Raw genomic sequence first — 13,869 nt, forward strand, 5'->3', positions numbered from 1 at the left:
CACTACAAATAAACGGTAGTAATGATAACTGCTGTAAAACGCCAGACGGTTAGTTAAATTGAAATAATCAAAAAAACGTGATTGATAATCACACGTTGATAAAATGAATGATATCATGTAAACAAGAGACATTAATGTATTTCCCCATTAAGAAACACCATTCCCCAATCTAAACTTGTAAAAACACATTACTCTCTAAACAACAGAGATACAATGTTCACGTTCAAACATAAAAGCTGTGCTGTTTTTGCACAAAGTTATCAATATAAACTCCACAGTGTCAAGTTGAAACAGCCCAACATAATCCGTTCAACAGGAATTTAACTAACGTGACGTCACATAAACCGGAAGCAAAACAACGGATCACCCAAATTACATTTTATAAAAAATTAAAAATAAATCGTTTTAAAATATAAACCTTGGAAGAATATAAACATATTTAAACACACAAATAAAAATAATATGGCTCTTATGAAACCAGAACAAAGAAAGTATATTGGGTGACTATGTGTACTACTTAAAAAAAATACAACTTGGTAAAAAAAGTTTAGCGTGTGTATGATTGCTTTTACTACTTTTTTTCCACAACAATATTAATAACTGTAATCATTTTGGTCACAAATATATTTGTATATATTTGAGGGTCCCCATCACCTACTTAACAGAGAAATAACCTCTTTTGTTGCTTTCCTGTTGTGATTTTTATTCAAGTGCAACATTTTGCCTACAGACATAGTGTGTATATTTTTTTATTTGTTTGTTTTATTTAACTTGGATTTCAAAAATTTACATTTCAATTACAATGTTAAAATATACAATAAATTCACGTTTATTGCATTTGAAAGGGTATACTTGCATTATTATTATGTATTATCATTACATCAGTGGTTATTTTGGTCTCAAAAAATAATAGCAATTGCAATTTGCAAGTCAATATATTGTCAAGCAAAATGTGTTATCAGCCCAGGCCTAGGTATGTAATTTAGTCGAGCAACTTATCCATTTCAAATAAATGAATGAATGAATCGAAGTGTATTTATACAGCCCTTAATCACAAATGCCGCAAAGGGCTGGACAAACCACATCAGGGCAAGAAAAAACTAAACCCAATGAGAAACTTTGGAAGGGACCGCAGATGTTCCCATTTAAGACTCGTCACCCTGACCTCTGTGGTGATGAAGTCTTTTGAGCGCCTTTTTCTTTTACATCTCAAAGACATCACTGACCTCCTCCTGGACTCCCTACAGTTCGCCAACAGAGCCAGCAGCTCTGCTGATGACGCTGTCAACCTGGCCCTCCACGGCATATTTAAGCATCTAGACTCAGCAAGAACTTACATTAGGATCCTGTTTGTGGATTTCAGCTCTGCTTTCAATGCAATAATCCCGTCCCTGCTCCAGGACATCCTCAAGTTCGCAGACGACACCACCCTCATTGGACTCATCTCTGGTGAGGATGAGTCTACCTACAGCTGGGAGGCTGACCATCTAGTGATCTGGTGCAGCAAAAACAACATAGAGCTTAACGGTTCGAAGACAGTGGAGATGGTTGTGGACTTTAGAAAAAGCACAGCAGGAATTTGGTGACTCCACGGTGCCTCATGTGGAGTCTTTCCTGGGTACCACCATTACCCAGGACCTCAAGTGGAGGAGGGAGCTGAACATCACCTCACTCATCAGGATTTGACAACAGAGGATGTACTTCCTGCGGCAGCTGAAGAGGTTCAACCTGCCAAAGACCATGATCGTGTACTTGTACACGGCCTTCATCGAGTCCATCCTCTGCGTCTCCATCACAGTCTGGTATGCGGCAACCAGAGCAAAAACAAATGCAGGCTGCAACGAATTATCCGCTCTGCAGAAGTGATTGGCTGCAACCTACCACCACTCCCTGACCTGAGCACCTCCAGGAACCTGAGGCATGCAGGTAACATTGTGGCCGACTCCCTCACCCTGCACATGGACTGTTTGAGACTCTGCCCTCTGGAAGAGGCTGTAGTCCATCAAAACCAAAACCTCTCGCTTCAAAAACAGTTTCTCCCCCCCTGCTGTCAGACTAAGCGTCCCTACCCTTCATCACAGCAATGTGAAGGCTGAAACTGTTTCTTTTATGCTTTAAAATGTTGCTGAATGGACTTTACATTTTTTCTCCCCTGTACTCCATGGCATCTTTTGTACATTTTGTGTTTTTTTTTGGAAATCTGTTTTATATTTGATATTTTTTTAATTATGTTTAGATATTGTCAATGTCTTCCTAAACTGTATTTTCTGTAAGTTCTGAGCTTGTTTTGGCTTTATTTTTTGCATCAATACATCAAGACAAATTCATTGTATGTGTAAATGTACTTGGCAATAAATACTAATTCTGATTCTAATTCTAAAAAGACCTTGTGACAGTCAAGTGTGAGTGCACGAGCAAATTAAAAATCAAAGAACTAAGAAATAGTATTTGTCATGGTGCTCTGCAGGCTGGGGCTGGAATGCTTGATTACAGTTCTACGTCTAAAACAAAGACACTTACTTTTTAGTCATGTGCAAATGATTCTGAATTAAGGAGAAACTAAGGCTAGTAATTGCAGGGTAAATCAAAATACAAAACCCAAAACCAGTAAAGTTGGCACGTTGTGTAAATTGTAAATAAAAACAGAATACAATGATTTGTAAATCCTTTTCAACTTATATTCAATTGAATAGACTACAAAGACAAGATATTTAATGTTTATAACTGAGAAACTACATTTTTTTTGCAAATAATCATTAACTTAGAATTTAATGGCAGCAATACTTTGCAAAAAAATTGGCAGAGGGGCATTTTTACCACTGTGTTACATGGCCTTTCCTTTTAACAACACTCAGTACACTTTTGAGAACTGAGGAGACCAATTTTTTAAGGTTTTCAGGTGGAATTCTTTCCCATTCTTGCTTGATGTACAGCTTAAGTTGTTCAACAGTCTGGGGTCTCCGTTGTTTTATTTCACGCTTCATAATGCACCACACATTTTCAATGGGAGACAGGTCTGGACTACAGGCCGGCCAGTCCAGGACCCGCACTCATTTACTACGAAGCCACGCTGTTGTAACACGTGCAAAATGTGGCTTGGCATTGTATTGCTGAAATAAGCAGGGGCGTCCATGAAAAAGATGTTGCTTGGATGGCAACATATGTTGCTCCAAAACCTGTATGTACCTTTCAGCATTAATGGTGCATTCACAGATGTGTAAGTTACCCATGCCTTGGGCACTAATACACCCCCATACCATCACAGATGCTGGCTTTTGAACTTTGCGCCTATAACAGTCCAGATGGTTCTTTTCCTCTTTGGTCCGGAGGACACCATGTTCACAGTTTCCAAAAACTATTTTAAATGTGGACTCGTCAGACCACAGAACACTTTTCCACTTTGCATCAGTCCATCTTAGATGAGCTCCGACCCAGCAAAGCCGGCAGCGTTTTTGGGTGTTGTTGATAAATGACTTCGGCTTTTCATAGTACAGTTTAACTTGCTGTTACAGATGTAGCGACAAACTGTAGTTACTAACAGTGGTTTTTTGAAGTGTTCCTGAGCCCATGTGGTGATATCCTTTACACGCTGATGTTGGTTTTTGATGCATTACCACCCGAAGGATTGAAGGTCACAGTCATTTCCGCTTACGTAAAGAGATTTCTTCATATTCTCTGTACCTTTTGATGATATTACGGACCGTAGATGGTGAAATCCCTAAATTCCTTGCAATAGCTGGTTGAGAAATGTTATTCTTAAACTGTTCAACAATTTGCTCACACATTTGTTCACAAAGTGGTGGCCCTCACCCCATTCTTTTTTGTGAATGACTGAGCATTTCATGGAAGCTGTTTTTATACCCAATCATGGCACCCACCTGTTCCCAATTAGCCTGTTCACCTGTGAGATGTTCCAAATAAGTGTTTGATGAGCATTCCTCAACTTTCTCAGTCTTTTTTTGCCACTTGTGCCAGCTTTTTTGAAACATGTTGCAGGCATGAAATTCCCGGTCGATCTACGTTCCCATCCTCACCTATGGTCATGAGCTTTGGGTTATGACCGAAAGGACAAGATCAGGGGTACAAGCGGCCGAAATGAGTTTCCTCCGCCGGGTGGCGGCGCTCTCCCTTAGAGATAGGGTGAGAAGCTCTGCCATCCGAGGGGAGCTCAAATAAAGCCGCTGCTCCTCCACATCGAGAGGAGCCAGATGAGGTGGTTCGGGCATCTGGTCAGGATGCCACCCGATCGCCTCCCTAGGGAGGTGTTTAGGGCACGTCCGACCGGTAGGAGGCCACGGGGAAGACCCAGGACACGTTGGGAAGACTATGTCTCCCGGCTGGCCTGAGAACGCCTCGGGATCCCCCGGGAAGAGCTGGACAAAGTGGCTGGGGTGAGGGAAGTCTGGGCTTCCCTGCTTAGGCTGCTGCCCCCGCGACCCGACCTCGGATAAGCGGAAGAAGATGGATGGATGGATGGATGGGCTTTCTTGTTTGTGATTATTCCAAGCTGATTATCAGAGCCTACTGCCCGTGTCGTTTTTAGGTGTTGCAGCGGCAACTAAGTGAATGTGTCATAATTATGATGGTCAGCTGGATATAAAAAAATACCAATAGCCGTATTATTGGTCCAGAATCTTAACGGTCCTCCTGGAACCACCCAATTAGGAACTGGTACCAAAAAATACTGGTACTCAATATACAGTACATCCCTACTTACGCGCTTAAGTGCGCAACTGCACTTGAATTTATGAGTTGTTTTTGTCCCTTGGCCTCAGTCTGGACCCCCTCTCCAGGAGCCCAGGCTTTTTTTTTCTCACCCCTCCCATTGTTTACCTGTATCTCACCTTTTTTGTAAGGGCCGCCGGAAGTTGGCAGACCCGTCAGCGATCCTGTTCTGTCTCCCTGTAATGTTTGTCTGCTCTTGAATGGGATTGTGCTGAAAATTAGAATTTCCCCTCGGGGATTAATAAAGTATTTCTGATTCTGATTCTGATTTTGGTAAGAGTACTGTATATTAAAGGCTAATGTATCATTAATCTCATACTGAAACTTGTCTTTTAGCTCATCTAAGAAATAACAGTTCATCGGGTATGAGTTATCCAGAGCACCATTTACTGTCACTCAGAAACATTATGTTTTCACGCATCGTTTGTTTCTGCCTTCTCATAAATTTTTAGTCTGTGTCACAAAATAGATGCGCACTCCAGAGAGCATATTGTTGAAATCATTGTAGTTTCTGTTTCGGTGATGAATGTCAGCTGCAGTTTGTATGACTTTCTTTTGTCTTGTACAACAGCATGACGTCATCCCATCGGATACATGGGAACACGTTCCCCTGTTGTAGCTGTCATACGCGCACAAATGATGCTTGTGTGCATTTGAACGCACATGAACCCCTCACTGTGGTTGTTAAGGGTTGCCTTGGTAACCATGTGATGGGGCACCCGCGCCCTGGTTGGTGGATATTCTCAGCATCTCTATGATGCTATTAACCAATGGCAGAGTGCCATTTCATGCCCCAGAGAAAAGGGTTGGTGAATGCAGGAAGAGAGCAGAGAAGAGAGGGGGATAGGGGTGAGGTTGTTTGTGGTGCCTGAACATTACATCACAACTTTGGTTTAATATCAAGTAGATTTATAAAGCTTCCACTCCTCTACTGTACCAGACTTTATTCAAATCAGAATTACAATAATAGCCAATGTTCACAAATGAGCCTTCCCATGTTCCAGAGAACTCTCCCCATCCCAGTGAGGCAATGGGGCATTATTTTGTGGCCAGACTATTCCACATCCCTGGCTATAATGTGCTCTCCGATGTGGGCCCCTGCAAAGCCAGCAGTTTTCCACAGCTTTTATTGTTCCATCGTCTGACTCCCCCTCACACACAAATGTGCTGCGTGTTCTTTTGAACTTTCTAAACTCCATCAAGGCACCATGCGCTGTGCTGGTGCTATTGTGTGCTTTTGTTTGGATTAGTACTACTTCTACGGCAACTGGCTGAACGTAGAGACTTTGTTTTTCAAGCTAATTAGCTTTGCCACCATGCTCTTCAGTGTTTCTTTATTGGGCTTTCACTCTTTACTACTGACTGCCACTCAAGCATGAAATCAATTTCTCATCATGGGACAAGATGACATTGGAATGCTGTGTCTGTGTGTGGAGACAAAGGGCTAATACCGTTTCACCACGGTGACAATCCTCTGTCAGCTGATAATGGTCTCCTGTGTCGGATGTTTTTATGAACTGGAAATGGGTGTGTTTAACATTTGATTCAACCATTCAACCATTGATTACACATTTACTGATCCTGACCAGTAGTATGTGTGCCTTTGTTATGTCTGTGTCACTGTGAAACTATGACAGATATTTCATGTTTTCCTCATCCCCCTTCATCCTTTTCCTATATTCCTCTTCAAAATGAGCTCAAACGGGCTGACTGTGCCCTCCCAAATGGATCATGAACATACAGTCATATACAGAAGTATTTGGACAATGGTGATTTTTTTTTTATACAGTATACTGTACCTGGCCCTGCGATGAGGTGGCGACTTGTCCAGGGTGTACACCGCCTTCCGCCCGATTGTAGCTGAGATAGGCTCCAGCGCCCCCCGCGACCCCAAAGGGAATAAGCGGTAGAAAATGGATGGATGGATGGAGTATACTGTACCTCCACAATGTATTTGTTTTGTTTCAACAGACTAACAATGAAGTGTAGACTTCCGGCTTTAATTGAAAAAGTGTCTCCAAAGTACTTGAACGAGGTGGCTTAATTGTACTATATACAATACAAATGCGTTGCAAATAATGAAGGGCTCCAGACGAGACCTGGTCAGATTAAAACAATTTTGCTGGACGATTTATTGTCCCACAAATTATTGCCGATAAACAATATTATTGTCAGTATTCATTTGAGACCAAACAAAGCACTAATATGATCATAATATATAATAATAATGCAAATAACCCTTTTAAATGCAATAAACGTGTATTTCTCATTAATCATTTTTACCAGTTTAATAGGAAGTTTAATAACTTTTGATTATCTTAATAAGTAATACAAAAAATACAATAAATTGACTTTTAATCTCTGTTAGCAAAAATAAACATTGCATATCTTAAGACGCCTTTTTTCCCCTTTTTTTATTTTTTTTATTTTTTTACATTTTTGGCATACTTACTCATTATCCCTGTTGATGGGCTCGACTTGCTCATTTAGTTTGACGCTAAAATATTCCCACACATTTGGCTTTGCAATCAACTTTTTTTCCGTAAGTGCGTCAGCTAGCCCCCCACATTTACCCACAGACACAAAGATAGTGGATTGATTGATTGATTGATTGATTGATTGATTGATTGAGACTTTTATTAGTAGGTTGCACAGTGAAGTACATATTCCGTACAATTGACCACTAAATGGTAACACCCGAATACGTTTTTTAACTTGTTTAAGTCGGGGTCCACTTAAATTGATTCATGATACAGATATATACTATCATATATACTATCATCATAATACAGTCATCACACAAGATAATCATCTTGGTGTATACATTGAATTATTTACATTATTTACAATTCGGGGTGTGGGGGGGGGTAGGTTTGGTTGTTATCATCAGTCATCAACAATTGAGAACAGAGAAATGGATATTGAAACAGTGTAGGTCTGACTTGGTAGGATATGTACAGGAAGTAGTGGACGTAGAGAGAGAGAGAGAGAGATCAGAAGGCATTAGAAAAATATCTGCATTTGATTGTATACATTTGATTATTAACAACAATTCGGGGAGGGTGTTAGTTTAGGGTTGAAGTTGCCTGGAGGTGTACTTTTATTGCGGTTTTGAAGGAGGATAGAGATGCCCTTTCTTTTATACCTGTTGGGAGCGCATTCCACGGATGAATGACAAAAGAGTTCACTCTGTCCATTTAATTCTGCCATTGAACAAACATGCTAAACTGCTGAGATTGATGCACAGAGTGAACCCTCTACACCCTGTTTGAAAGTTAGAGACAAAGTAAACAAACACATGGTGATTTATCAATGGAGGTAAAATCATCAAGTTTCTTCATCGTTCGTTTGAATTGACTTGTCGGCCAAGGCACGCTCCAGACTTTGATAAACTCCTGAAAATTAAAATATTCTGCATATGTTGCCTGCTAAAACTAGATAATGTCTACATGATATTTGCATAATTGGCCATGATGCATGTCTTTGTAATTTTATGAACACAGACATTGAGCAATAATAGGAAGAGCAAAATAAATTTGCTTGGAGGTATAAAGTAACTTTCTTTTGCCTCTAATTATTTTTGTCTTGTCACTAACTTTGAGTGTTTCTGGATGATGCAGGTGGGCCACAAAAGTTCCCGCTGCTGGTTGCGAAGAGCGTTATGTGCTTTCATTTTTGTCTCTAAAAGTCCACAATAACACCAGAAAAAGTTGCTGGATGCACCTGTATTTAGAGCAAGCGTGGCCCGCGGGCCAATTTTGGTCTGCTGAGTTGTTTCATTTAGGCCGCCAAAAGGTGGCTTCCTAAATTGAATACATATTCCTACTGAACTCTTTCAAGCTCACACAATCATTGATGACATGTCCGCAAGGCTAACTCGTTGCCATTTGTCAAACAGGACAATCTCCAGTAGGGCTGGGCGATATGACTAAAAAATGTATCACGATATAAGTGTTTCATATCAGTCGATATCGATAATTATTGATAAAAAAAACAAAAAACTATTCTAAATAAAGACCAGGAGAAAAAAGGCTGAATTTAAATACTTTTATTTTAAATATAAGTAGGTAGCATGTCCTTCGCTAATTGATGCACCACTGCATCCGTTATTTCTTTATAACGTTTTGAATTTTTGTCGTATGGCACTGCTGCCGAGTACCTCTCGATGGTGGTCTGTTGTTGCCGCTTCGGTGCTGTTCCACTTGCACCGGCTGATGTAGATGGTTGTGGCTGTTTGATACTGCTGTACTCTAGCGGGTGAGAGCGGCTCAGGTGGTAAAATAAGTTTGTCGTGTTCCCAGACTTGGTCGGGACGACGACCTTGCAAAGTTTGCAGACAGTATTACTCTGATTCGTATCGGACTTAAAAAATCCAAAATACTGCCAAACTGGTGACGTGACGTTTCCTTTTTTATTTACAATTTCCTCTCGTGCTGCCGCACTCATATTCCTGTTTTGTTTCACTCCTCGTCGTCAGCTAGCCGTTGTTGCATTTTTGTTTTCCTGTTAGCATTTCCCAGAATGCCTTGCGGTTCAGGCTCGGCCGTGATAGGTTGAGAGGCCAAAGCCCTTCCTCTGCCTACACCCCCGGCTCGGCATTTCTTCCTATTTTTTTCTAACAGAACTCAGTGAAATTATCGAACGTTCTATCGACCCCATTTTCTATTGATATTGATCACATGTCTATCGCGATATATATTGTTATTGTTTTATCGCCCAGTCCTAATCTCCAGTACCTTATATGTGGCGGTATGAGGCTCCTCTCCTCACGCATGATGCTGCTGTATGATTATATTCGCTGTGTTTGCCCCAGTCCATTGGCACATTTTCACTTTGGCCCTTGGAATCAAAAAGTTTGAGCACCCCTGATCTAGAGAGATCTGAATACTCACTAAATAAAGCCGCTAAGTTGGCAACACTGATTGATCCCTCCTGCTTAGGATGGATGTTCACTGGATGTGTAATGGTTCACGCCGTTGACATGATAGATAAATAGGTGCTGTTTCTGTACGCCGAAAATCAACTCTGACCTGACATTAGGGTGGGAGAAGCAGGAGAATGGTTAGCAAGAGTTTGAAGAGAATTGTGTGTGTGTGTGTGTGTGTGTGTGTGTGTTACTGCTGTGTTGTCGCTTGGTACAAATACAACAATAAGGTCAGTGCACATTACAGACACTGCCACTAGGTATTAACAAATGTTGTAGCACGGAGACGTTCCACAGCAGTGCCGTTACGCAGTAGAATATGGGGTTATAAAGTGACATTATGATGTATACAGCCACCTATTGTACAGAGTTTACAAATGCGTGACATTCACAGACAGTCATATTGTGCACTCATGAGTGGTGAACAGGTCGCCACAAATAAATGATTGTATGGGAAACACTGCATATGCATTTAACCTCTCGTTTCAACCACGGTAATTTATACCACTCTTCATTATGGCGTGTGGGAGCAATAGATCATGAAGTCAAGACAGAAGTCTGTGAAAAACGCAGAATATTGATGTGACATTATTCCAAAGCCGTGCATAGACTCTGTTTTGAAGCCTGCATGGCAACTCCCACTGTTGTGTCAGGTTTGGTAGATGATGTGTTGGTGAATTACCGTCAGACTGGCTCACTGGTTCATTCTGGCCCAATGACAATGACAGTGTTCACAGTTTTGTTGTAATCACCATAAGAAACTGCATAAAAGGCCTATATCAATAGTGCATCCGCATAAATACCCACATATTCTAATGTGCATTTACTCTACCCTCTTTGTATGATGTGAATGTAAGCAAATGCTCACAAATAAATGAAAAACTGCATGGAGGGAAAAGCAGTTTTGATAAATACTTGACTGCTCTGCTTATGTTGAATTTATGTCTGGCATTCTTGGCAGAACTCCTCTGCTGCTCTAAATTGCCTCATTTTGCAGATATGTTTTAGTTGGTTAAACCTCCCTTAAGACACTATTAACCCCATCACTCAACGTGTGCATTTATACCATCCGTCTGTGCTGCTTCTACGCTGTCTAAAAGACAAAGTCAGCAGACAAAAACAGAAAAGAGACCACAAAAAGAACTACAGAGAGACACGTTGCTCAGAAAAAAAACAAACTGAGGGGGGGTTTACATTGAAGGGTAGCTTCCTGTAGCTATAGCAACCGCTGGTACGCTAGTCCAATCACCACGCCAATGTCTGGTTGCTAGGGAAAGAAGAGAGTGCAGGAGGCAATGGGACTTCTCCCCGACGGCTCTCCAGGATGCTGCGTACATGATAGATTATTTCTGTGCTTTCCTGTGTCGAGCATCACTGTATTACAGAATTTTCACACTCTAATGCCTTGCTTATTGTATTTAAATATGTATGTGTGTTGAACTGTGTGTGTGCAAGACAAGGTAGGGCTTAAAAACCAATCTTGCTGTGTCAGACAAATACACACACTTTCCACTCTGCATACAGATATGACCTCACTTTAACGCGTCTAACAAGGTTGTTAATCCTTCGCAATATACTGTATTGGTATTTTCATTCATGCGTATTTCCAATTTAACCAAGGTTGAAAGTTCTTAGATGGCAGGCTGGTTTAAAAAGACTCCACTGGGCAACCATCTGTCTTGATTCAAAAACTGTTGCCAAGTGCAAAATGAGAGAAGTCATTCAAGCACAGTCTTTCTCTACTATGGTGTTAAACTGTCAGCCTCCGCCCCTTCTTGTCTTCTTCAACATCATCTTAGTCCCTGTTTGTTTGTGTGCAACTGTTTTTCATATATCAAGCTACAATTGTTTGTGATGGGAAGATTGGTTTCCAAATGTTCTGATATTGTGACAGTAAAGTAGTAAAGATAAAAAATGCTCAAAATATTATGTAGATCAGTGTTAATCAACCTTTTTAGTGAAGTAAACCAGGAGGAAATCTTGTGACTTGCAGGCCGAACAGAAAAATAATTTGAATATTTAAATAACATATGATGGTACCAGGGTTAGTGCGTGTGCCTCACAGTACCAAGGTTCTGGGTTCCATCCCCGGGCTCCGGGTCTTTCTGTGTGGAGTTTGCATGTTCTCCCCATGACTGCGTGGGTTCCCTGCAGGTACGCCGGCTTCCTCACACCTGCAAAGACATGCACCTGGGGATTGGTTGATCGGCAACGCTAAATTGGCCCTTGTGTGTGAATGTGAGTGTGAATGTTGTCTGTCAGTCTGTGTTGGCCCTGCGATGAGGTGGCGACTTGTCCAGGGTGTATGCCGCCTTCCGCCCGAATGCAGCTGGGATAGGCACCAGCACCCTCCGCGATCCCGAGAAGGACAAGCGGTAGAACATGGATTTATCACTAAGTAATAAGTTAATCAATATGAAATAAAATCCACAACAAATAGTCATGATTGTCACAATAAAATCAGCAGCCCTACAGATCACAGAGTAATCTCAAAGAGAAAATGGCAAGATTGTACGCTAATTTAGGGACCCTATTCGCTCATGTGCCTAAGTGAATAAAGGTGTGCAACTGTGCAGATTCTGGCTTCGCAGCATCCTCAACCCCCCCCCATGACTTAAGTCTGGCACTGCGCGCCTTCATCCATGATGCGCACTTTAGGTGGATTAACCCTTAAATGTCAAATCTGGTCTTCCGCACACTTACTTTTTCTCTTCCATGCCTCTGAGGCTGGATTAGGTCTAGTGCCCCAAGAAGGTAAAATATTATATTGCACGTATAGTTTGGGTGGAGTGTACTTTACACATATTAAAATGATAAAATACAATTCCAGAAAACTATCAAATCGATTTTAATTTCTTCAATTGAGACACCTGCAAACATCCATTGAGATGAGACTAAAGGCACCATAATGCCACTGTATTAACTATTAAAATGCGTGGCGCAGTGGGAGAATGGCCGTGTGCAACCCGAGGGTCCCTGGTTCAATCCCCACCTAGTACCAACCTCGTCATGTCCGTTGTGTCCTGAGCAAGACACTTCACCCTTGCTCCTGATGGGTGCTGGTTAGCGCCTTGCATGGCAGCTCCCTCCATCAGTGTGTGAATGTGTGTGTGAATGGGTAAATGTGGAAGTAGTGTCAAAAGCGCTTTGAGTACCTTGAAAGTAGAAAAGCGCTATACAAGTACAACCCATTTATCATTTATCATTTAAATGCACATTGTTGGGTCATGAGTGCAACCACAGCGGAATGGGACACATGTACATTTCTGCCGTGTTTGAACATCCTAGAAGTTTATTCCATACGATCGTGATCATTGATCCTGACTATTTAATAGAAAATACATATGCCGTAAGAGTGCAAAGGTATTTAAGCCACACCCACCCAAATTTGGAAGAAACAATAATGTTTACATATATTAGCCGCACCAGGCTATAAGCGGCAGATGTGTACTGGTACAAAGGGTTTTGTAAATGTTTATTTGTAAACCGTAAATGTTTCCAAACGGTGCCGTTTACGTTATAAGTAGGGATGTCCAATAATGTTTTTTTGCCGATATCCGATATTCCGATATTGTCCAACTCTTTAATTACCGATACCGATATCAACCGATACCAATATCAACCGATATATACAGTCGTGGAATTAACACATTATTATGCCTAATTTGGACAACCAGGTATGGTGAAGATAAGGTACTTTTAAAAAAAAATAATAAAATAAAATAAGATAAATAAATTAAAAACATTTTCTTGAATAAAAAAGAAAGCAAAACAATATAAAAACAGTTACATTGAAACTAGTAATTAATGAAAATTAGTCAAATTAACTGTTAAAGGTTAGTACTATTAGTGGACCAGCAGCACGCACAATCATGTGTGCTTACGGACTGTATCCCTTGCAGACTGTATTGATATATATTGATATATAATGTAGAAACCAGAATATTAATAACAGAAAGAAACAACCCTTTTGTGTGAATGAGTGTAATTGGGGGAGGAAGGTTTTTTGGGTTGGTGCACTAATTGTATGTGTATCTTGTGTTTTTTATGTTGATTTAACAAAAAAACAACAAAAAAAAACAAAAAAAAAACGATAATAAAAAAACGATACCGATAATTTCCGATATTACATTTTAACGCATTTATCGGCCGATAATATCGGCAGGCCGATCTTTATCTCTAGTTATAAGCACTACCTAGATAACTACAGTTTTTTCAAA

The 13,869-nt window shown here is 40.7% G+C and overlaps 1 protein-coding gene across 6 annotated transcripts in view; it reads left to right on the forward strand.

Moving 5' to 3' along the window:
• The window catches only part of ablim3 (actin binding LIM protein family, member 3), a 101,702-nt gene that overhangs the window by 16,273 nt on the left and 71,560 nt on the right, over positions 1-13,869 (forward strand). The gene's annotated exons all lie outside the window — the stretch shown is intronic.

This window comes from Nerophis lumbriciformis, linkage group LG35, assembly GCF_033978685.3.
Source record: "Nerophis lumbriciformis linkage group LG35, RoL_Nlum_v2.1, whole genome shotgun sequence".
In the NCBI taxonomy this organism is placed as follows: Eukaryota; Metazoa; Chordata; class Actinopteri; order Syngnathiformes; family Syngnathidae; genus Nerophis; species Nerophis lumbriciformis.